The sequence below is a fragment of the Coptis chinensis genome, chromosome 7, assembly GCF_015680905.1.
Source record: "Coptis chinensis isolate HL-2020 chromosome 7, ASM1568090v1, whole genome shotgun sequence".
Classification (NCBI taxonomy): Eukaryota; Viridiplantae; Streptophyta; class Magnoliopsida; order Ranunculales; family Ranunculaceae; genus Coptis; species Coptis chinensis.
The window spans coordinates 84525673-84535062 of record NC_141462.1 but is presented as its reverse complement, the minus strand read 5'-3'; the positions used below and the strand labels follow the sequence as shown (position 1 = coordinate 84535062).

The following is a 9390-nucleotide window of genomic DNA, read 5'->3' as shown; positions in this document are numbered from 1 at the left end:
AGTTTCTATTTCGGTATCTAGTAAAATAGCAGGTGTAGGGGCTACTGGTGGGGTAACTATAGGCATAGTTACTTTGTTATCAACCACTCTCTAATCCGGAGAGTGGTGATGGCCTTTAGCTCTCCTACATTTTCATATTCATTACTAGTATTATCGGTTACCTCAAAGGCTGTATTTGTTGTTTTAGGATTAGGTATTTCGTGACTTGGAAACACACCTTTGGGTTGGGCTTTATCTTGAGCCAACTGTTGGGTTAAATTATTAACAGATTGTAGAAGCTGTTGGTTAGATTGAGCCATGGTTTGGAAAAGTTTTTGGCTCACTTGTATGAAGGTGTCAAGACGATCCGGTTGTGTGGGTGTAGTAGTCACGGGTGGTGTGACTGGAACTATTTCGCGTGAATTATTTATCGGGTGGATTTTGATAGTTATTATTTACCGGAACGATACCTCTATTAGCATTATAATTATTATAAATACCTTGACTTTGTGCTTGACCTTGTCGAGGTTGCATTTGGTTGTTATAATTATTAAAATTACCCTGACCCTGTCCTTGTCGTGGTGGAGCTTGGTTAAAACTTTGTGTTGGCCTAACATATTAATTATTGTACCCTGGAGGTGTGACGTGTTGGTTATTTCTCCAACCGAAGTTGGGATTTTGTCTCCAAGGGGCGTTAGGTTCACTATTAATGGAACAAGCCTGTTCATAGGCAATAGGACGGTAGGAGTCCGGGATGCTCGTGGCTCCAAATGAAACTACATGGATTTGAATTTACGCTCATGACGGGATAGGCTTTTGTTGAACGAAATGGTCTCTACCTTTTTAGTGAGTGATTCAATTAGAGTTTTAAGCTCGGAATCGTGTTTAACTTCAAACATACCGGCGGCCTTAACTGTATTTGATGAACTAGCGGAGCGGTGGATATCATCACTACCCCGGTTGTTATTTTCGCTTTAGTTTGATCCTCTAAAAATTTATAAGCCTCCGAGGCTCCTTTGCTTAAGAAACTACCCCCATTCATAATGTCTAGGACTTCTTTATGGTGGTGTAGAAGTCCTTTGAAAAGGCACGAACTAACGTGTCTTTCGCTAAGTTATGATGTGGACACTCTATAAGGAGATCGGTGAAACGATTCCAAGCCTCCGAAAATGATTCATGAGGATTTTGTCGAAAAGAAATGAATCTTGGAAAGCATCTCATCCGTCTTTAGGGGTGGGTAAAAATGTTCTATAAACAGTGAACAAGTTTAGCCCACGGGTCCACGTAATTAGGCGTTTGGGCGCTTAACCAAAGACGCCGCCTTATCGGGCTAAGGTGAAAGGGAATACCCGAAGTTTAATTTGTTCCGCACCAACCGTAGGATGGTGGAATGTTGTTAGGACTTGTTCAATCCTACGATGTAAAGCCGATAAGGTTTTTCATGGTCTAATCCATGAAAAACGGGTAACAAATTAAAATATTTGGGGATTAGGAAATCCCCAATCGGGTCTGCTAGAACGATGCAAGATTTGGGGCTATCGCCAAGGCTTTGTAGAAGTCGAGAGAGAGAGTCTCTTCTTCGTCGGGCATCGGTGTCGGTGATGTGTAAAATAGTAGCTAGAGGTGTAGTGGGTGGTATACTAGATAGACTTGTTTGTTGACGTTGTTGTGTAATAACGTTCGGTGTTTTGTTCGCCGCGGACCTTAATCTCATACAAGGCTAAAACCAAACTTAGCTAAACACATCAACACTCCAAACAATTTCGATATACTAGTATAAACCTCTAACAGAGATCGAGGTGTGGAAGAAAGGAATACCTGATTGCGTCCTTGCTTCTCTTATGAATAGCGTCTTGTTTTCGCGTGTTTAGTGTATATAACAAGTTAGAACACTGAAAAACTTGAAAAATCAAAGTTCGAGTCAAAACTGTTGAATTCCGGAAAAATTAGCAAAGCGGGTGGTGCTCTTCATAGAAAGGTCGCTCTCGTAGTTTTCAAATTACAGTGTTTTTAGGGCGGGTCGCGCTCCACAAGGGGGGTCGGCGCTTCGTGTTCCAGCTATAGGACCTTGGTGCGCTCCTTTATAGCGTGATGGGTCGCTTCGAGTGTATTTTTTTGGGGAACTTTTCAACGCTGAATCGGAAAACCACAGTATGAATCAAACAAGGGTGGGTGGGTGAAATGGGACTTAAAGAAAAGTACTTACACTATGGAAACAATGCGAAAGTGAAACTAAGATGGCAGCGGCGCCATTTGATAAGATACAATTTGAATAGTTTACCTACGAAATGAACGATGAACTCAAAACGTAAGTAAACTAAAACTATATTATGTGCCTAAGATTTATCAAAGATTTCTACTCTCAATCCTATGAGATATAGTGGAGTAGGAAGTTCGTTCCACTCCTAGTCCTTCTGCATGTTGTGTTTTCAAGTCTAATTACTCTACTCTAAGTCAAATGAGAGATTTACGAAGTGGCAACTAGACTACGATGCAACTACCCACAAGGTGCAACTAATCGATTATCAAAATAACTATGGTTATGCTACGTTGATTCGATGATAAAGAGTTAGAGGGGGATTAATTCCACCTTAACTCAACTTAATCCTATTAACCATTTAATCATTGAAATCGGGACTTGAATCGCTTCCATGAACAATTAGTTCTTCCTAATCCCTAATTACACATGGCATTTCTACCAATTCATAACTAGCATGTGAACGATTAAACCCATTCTCATGGTGAACTAATCGTTTCTAGAGTGGAAAGGAAATTACGACGACTCTACGATAATCGGAATCAAGCTTTCATCAAGGCTTCTCAACCCCCTCTAATGGAGGTTTTAGCGAGAATCATTACTTAATCATTTCGATTAAATTAAAACTAAACATGATATAAAGAATTGAAATTTACTAATCTAAATTAAACAATAATTAAAATCGAATTAATAACTAAGAATGGAATACCAAGTAATAAATTAAATCAAATCTAACACAATGTAAATGACAAGAATAGAAATTGACAAAATAACTATTTTATTTATCTAATCAATCAAGAACAATGATTCAAAGACTTAATCTAAAACAAGAATTGAAAATGGAACTAAAACTTAATTAATCTACTGAAAACTAGATCTAGAATTATCTATATTGTTTTAGGTCTAACTAGCTACCATTAACAAAGAGCTACACTTTGGTTTTTATACTTTCAGATCCAAAATCGTGCATGGGCTTGGAGCCATGTTTTGGGCCGAAGAATCGGGGCCCAAAACCCAATTCTTTCGATCAAAAGGCCTCTTCAGCTGCAGTTGGCTTCAACAGACTTTTCGTCCACTTTTGCTCCTCTGATTGGGTCAAGGCTTAGACCATTGGAAAGCTCTTTCCGAGCCGGTCGTTTTGACATAAGGTAGGCCCCATTCGAGGTCCGAGTCCAAAGATACGCCTTCGGAAGTTCTGCTAGGCTGTGTGTCTTTGTTTACGCGGTGTCGACTTTTCAGACTTTTGACTTGACGGCTTTAGGAAGGCTTTGTCTTCTTGAATCGTGGCCTTTAATCACGGAACTACTTAGTAACCGACCTTTGCTCCTTTATCTCGCTAAAGTGGCACATTTCTGCACATAATGGACTTTGAAACCTGAAATGCATAAAAACACGTAATCAGTGTTAACTCTTAATTATTACTCACATAATTGGTCTAAAAGTATGACTGTTACAGGGTTAAAACTACAGTTTTGGGCTCTTATCAATTGCGTATGGCACTTTCTTGTCTCTTTGTCCTAGAACGACTCCTATAGCATAATCAGATGCATTACACATGATCTCAAATGGTTGGCTCCAGTCGGGAGCACGAATGATTGGTGCTGAAGTGAGTGCTTCCTTTAACTTCATAAAAGCTTCAACACATGACGTATCAAAATCAAAGAAAATATCTTTCCCTAACAGATGTGACAGCGGTGTTGCAATTCTACTGAAATCCTTGATAAATCGACGGTAGAATCCCGCGTGACCTAGGAAGGCACGGATATCTTTGACAGTTCTTGGTTTGGGTAGATCGTTTATAATATTAATATTCGCTCGATCTACCAGAATTCCTTCCTTTGAAACTTGGTGACCCAGCACTATCCCTTCCTTTACCATGAAGTGACACTTTTCCCAGTTCAGAACTAAGTTGGTATCGTAACAGCGTTTAAGGACTAAGGAGAGATAGTGTAGGCAATCCTCAAAAGATGATCCAAAAACTGAAAAATCATCCATAAAAACTTCCATGTATTTCTCCACCATGTCGTAAAAATACTCATCATGCATCATTTGAAAAGTAGTTTGGTGCATTGCATAGACCAAAAGGCATACGACGGTGGCTTAATGTTCGAAACGGACATGTGAATGTTGTCTTCTCTTGGTCTTCAGGGTGAATATGGATTTGAAAATATCCTGAGTAACCATCAAGAAAGCAGTAGTAAGCTTGTCCAGCTAATCTTTCTAACATCTGATCAATAAATGGCAGTGAAAAATGGTCTTTCCTTGATGCGCTATTCAGCTTCCTATAATCGATGCAAACTCTCCATCCAGTCTGAATCCTGGTTGGAATCAACTCATTGTTCTCGTTCTCGATCACTGTGGTTCCGGACTTCTTCGGCACAACTTGAACTGGACTAACCCATTGACTATCAGAAATAGGGTAGATAATGCCGACGTCAAGGAGTTTGACGACCTCTTCTCAAACTACTTCCTTCATCTTTGGATTAAGCCTCCTCTGTGGTTGCTTAGAAGTCTTGGAATCCTCTTCCAAATGAATCCTATGTTGAACTACCATAGGGTTGATCCCTTTGATATCGTCAATTGTCCAACCTATAGCTGACTTGTGTTCCTTTAAAAGTGCTACTAACCTAGATTTCTGCTCCTCAGTCAAATCTGATGCAATGACTACTGGGTAGGTTCCCAAATCTCCCAAGAAAACATACTTGAGTGTAGACGGCAAAGGCTTCAATTCTAGCTTAGGCGGCTCCTTCTTAAGCTCTTTAGATGGTCCATCAGGCATAGGCGATTCAAACTTTTCTTTGAACTTGATGTCATCCATGACAGGTGATGAATCCAAAATCGCATTGATTGCCTCGACACTAAGTTCCTCACAGCTTGAGTCTGTCAGAGCTTTCAACAACTCGTCAATAGGATATAAATGAGTCAGATAATCATGTGCTAACGCTTCAATCATGCATACCTTGTTCACAACACACACCTCCTGTGGTTGTTGTAACATATGGAAAACATTAGTCTCTGATAAGAGCCCAAAACTGTAGTTTTAACCCTTTAACAGTCATACTTTTAGACCAATTATATGAGTAATAATTAAGAGTTAACACTGATTACGTGTTTTTATGCATTTCAGGCTTCAAAGTCCATTATGTGCAGAAATGTGCCACTTTAGCGAGATAAAGGAGCAAAGGTCGGTTACTAAGGAGTTCTGTGATTAAAGGCCAAGTTTCAAGAAGACAAAGCCTTTCTAAAAGCCCGGTCAAAAGCTGAAAAGTCGACGCGGGCCGAAACAGCACACAAAGTCAGCAGAACTTCCGAATGACATATCCTTGGACTCAGACCTCGGAATGGGGCCTACCTTATGTCAAAACGACCGGCTCGGAAAGAGCTTTCCAATGGTCTAAGCCTTGACCCAATCAGAGGAGCAAAAGTGGACGGAAAGTCTGTTGAAGCCAACTGCAGCTGAAGAGGCCTTTTTGGACTGAAAGAATTGGGTTTTGGGCCTGATTCTCTGGCCCAAAACATGGCTCCAAGCCCATGCACGATTTTTGGATCTGAATGTATAAAAACAAAAGCTTAGCTCTTTGTTAATGGTAGATAGTTAATGGTAGATAGTTAGACCTAGAAATAGATTAGATTAGTAGCCTCCATTAATGAATTCTAGATCTAGTTTTTTTCATGTAGATTAATTAAGTTTAGTTCCATTTCAATTATTGTATTAGATTAAACCTTTGAATCTTGTTCTTTATTTTGATTAGATCAATAAAGTAGTATTTTTATCAATTTCGATTTTGTCATTTCCATTCCTAGATCTAATTTCAATTCTTGTCTTTATTTCATTTGAGTCATTAAATTAGATTTCATTATTGTTTAATTAAGTAAATTTCAATTCTTTATATCATGTTTAGTTTAATGTAATCGGAAATGATTGCGTAATGATTCTCGGCTAAACCTCCATTAGAGGGGGTTGAGAAGCCTTGATGAAAGCTTGATTCCGAATATCGTAGATTCGTCGTAATTTCCTTTCCACTCTATAAACGATTAGTTCACCATGAGAATGGGTTTAATCGTTCACATGCTAGTTATGAATTGGTAGGAATGCCATGTGTAATTAGGGATTAGGAAGAACCAATTGTTCTGCGACGATTCGTCGTTAATAGGATTAAGTCGAGTTAAGGTGGAATCAATCCCCCTCTAACTCCTTATCATAGAATCAACGTAGCATTCCCTTAGTTATTCCCATCGTCGACTAGTTGCATTTTGTGGGTAGTTGCATCGTAGTCTAGTTGCCTTTTTCGTAAATCTCTCATTAGACTTTAAGTTTAGAGTACTTACACTTGAGAACATAGCATGCTGAAGGACTAAGAGTGGAACAAATCACTCTACTCCACTATATCTCATAGACTTTAGAGTAGAATCTTTGATAAAAATATAGGCACTTAAGATAGTTTTAGTTTACTTACGTTTTGAGTTCATCGTTCATTTCGTAGGTAAACTATTCATTTTACTTTTATCAAATGGCGCCGCTGCCATCTTAGTTTCACTTTCGCATTGTTTTAAGTAGTGTTAGTACTTTTCTTAAAGTCCCATTTCACCCACCCACCCTTGTTTGATTCATCTTTGTGGTTGTCCATTTTGAGTTGAAAAGTTCGGGTAAAATTACACCGGCGCTGGGCTTCCTTCCTTTAGCGCGACCCGCCCTAACTCACTGGACCTCGAGCGCGACCCGCCCCCATGTGGAGCGCGACCCGCCCTTCAACTCTGGAATTCTAAAATACATTGAGCGCCACCGCTTCTATGCGGCGCGACACCTTTAGCAAATTTTGTCGAATTTCGACAGTTTTGATTCGAACTTTGATCTTTCATATTTTTCAGTGTTCTAACCTGTTATATACACTGAACAAGCGTAAACAAGACGCTATTCATAAGCGAAGCAAGGACGCAATCAGGTATTCCTTTCTTCCACACCTCGCTCTCCTGTTAGAGGTTTATACTAGTATATCAGAATTGTTTGGAGTGTTGATGTGTTTAGCTAAGTTTGGTTTTAGCCTTGTATGAGATGAAGGTCTGGCCGAACAAAAACACCGAACGTCATTACACAACAACGTCAACAAACAAGTCTATCTAGTATACCACCCACTACACCTCTAGCTAATATTTCACACACATCACCTGACATAATGCCCGACGAAGAAGAAAGGCCTCTCTCTAACTTCTACAAAGCCTTGAGTGATAGCCCCAAATCTTGCATCGTTCTAGCAGACCCAGCGGGGGATTTCCGAATCCCCCTAAATATTTTTAATTTGTTACCCGTTTTTCATGGATTAGACCATGAAAAACCTTATCAGCACATCGTAGGGATTAAACAAGTCCTAACAACATTCCACCATCCCTACGGTTTAGTGCGGAACAATTTAAATTAAGGGTATTCCCTTTCACCTTAGCCGATAAAGTGTCTTGGTTAACGCCCAAACGCCCTAATTACGTGGACTCGTGGGCTAAACTTGTTGTTTGTTTATGGAACATTTTACCCACCCCTAAAGACGGATGAGATGCTTTCCAAGATTCATTTCTTTTCGACAAAATCCTCATGAAACATTTGAGGAGGCTTGGAATCGTTTCACCGATCTCCTTATAGAGTGTCCACATCATAACTTAGCGAAAGACCGTTAGTTCGGTGCCTTTTCAAAGGACTTCTACACCACCATAAAGAAGTCCTAGACATAATGAATGGGGGTAGTTTCTTAAGTAAAGGAGCCCCCGGAGGCATATAAATTTTTGGAAGATCGGACTAAAGCGTAATAATAATTGGGGGTAGTGACGATTACTCCCCGCCTCGCTAGTCCTTCTTCAATAGTTAAGGCTACCAAGGTATGTTTGAGGTTAAATCAGATCCCGAGCTTAAAACTCTAATTGAATCCCTCACAAAAAGGTAGAGGCCATTTCGTACAACAAAAGCCAATCCCGTCATGAATGTAAATTCAAATCCATGTAGTTTTACATTTGGAGCCCCGAAAGCATCCCGACTCCCACTATCCTATAGCCTATGAACGGGCTTGTTCCATTAATAGTGAACCTAACGCCCCTTGGAGACAAAATCCCAACTTCGGTTGGAGAAATAACCAAAACGTCACACCTCAAGGGTATAATAACCAATATGTTAGGGCTCACGCGACGGCTTTAATCAAGCCCCACTCACGACAAGGGCGAGGGTCGGGGAATTTTAATAATTATAACAACCAAGTGCAACCTCGACAAGGTCAAGCACAAGGTCAAAGTAGTTATATTAATTATAATGCTAATAGAGGTATCGTTCGGTAAATAATAACTACCAAAATCCACCCATAAATAATTCCGTGAAATAGTTCGATCCACACCACCCGCGTGACTACTACACCCACACAACTGGATCGTCTTGACACCTTCATACAAGTGAGCCAAAAATTTTTCCAAACCATGGCTCAATCTAACCAACAAATTTCTACAATCCGTTAATAATTTAACCAAACAGTTGGCTCAAGATAAAGCCCAACCCAAAGGTGTGTTTCCAAGTAACGAAATACCTAATCCTAAAACAACAAATACAGCCTTTGAGGTAACCGATAATACTAGTAGTGAATATGAAAATGTAGGTGAGCAAAAGGCCATCACCACTCTCCGTTCTGGTAGAGTGGTTGATAACAAAGTAACTATGCCTATAGTTACCACACCAGTAGCCCCTACACCTGCTATATTACTAGATACCAAAATAGAAACTGAAGAGCCTACCTTTGTAGAGGTACCAGTTACAACAAAACCTAAGAAACAGAAGCCACGGTTAAACACCCGGGTAATACCATTGCTAAATATAGACGAAACCACCGTTTCCACAAAAAATTAGCCATGTTAACTAGGGATACAAATTACGAGGAGATTAGGGATGTTTTAAGAACCTAACTATAAACCTTCCTTTCCTCGAGCTATAAAAAAGCTACCACACCATGCTAAGTTTCTTAAGGAATTGTGTACTACTAGGCGTAAGACCAATATACCAAAAGGCGCCTTTTAACGAACAATTCCCCAACTCTATCCCGAACATAATGGAATTGTTAAGTACAAGGACCACTCGGTAGATCCCCATCTAATGCACCTTAGGAGATTCCTATCTGACGACGACAGCG

The 9390-nt window shown here is 39.9% G+C and overlaps 1 pseudogene; it reads right to left on the bottom strand.

Annotated features, from left to right (window-relative positions):
• Positions 1–7792: 7792 nt before the first annotated feature.
• LOC147489503 (small nucleolar RNA R71) lies at positions 7793–7887 on the bottom strand (annotated as a pseudogene).
• Positions 7888–9390: the final 1503 nt, after the last annotated feature.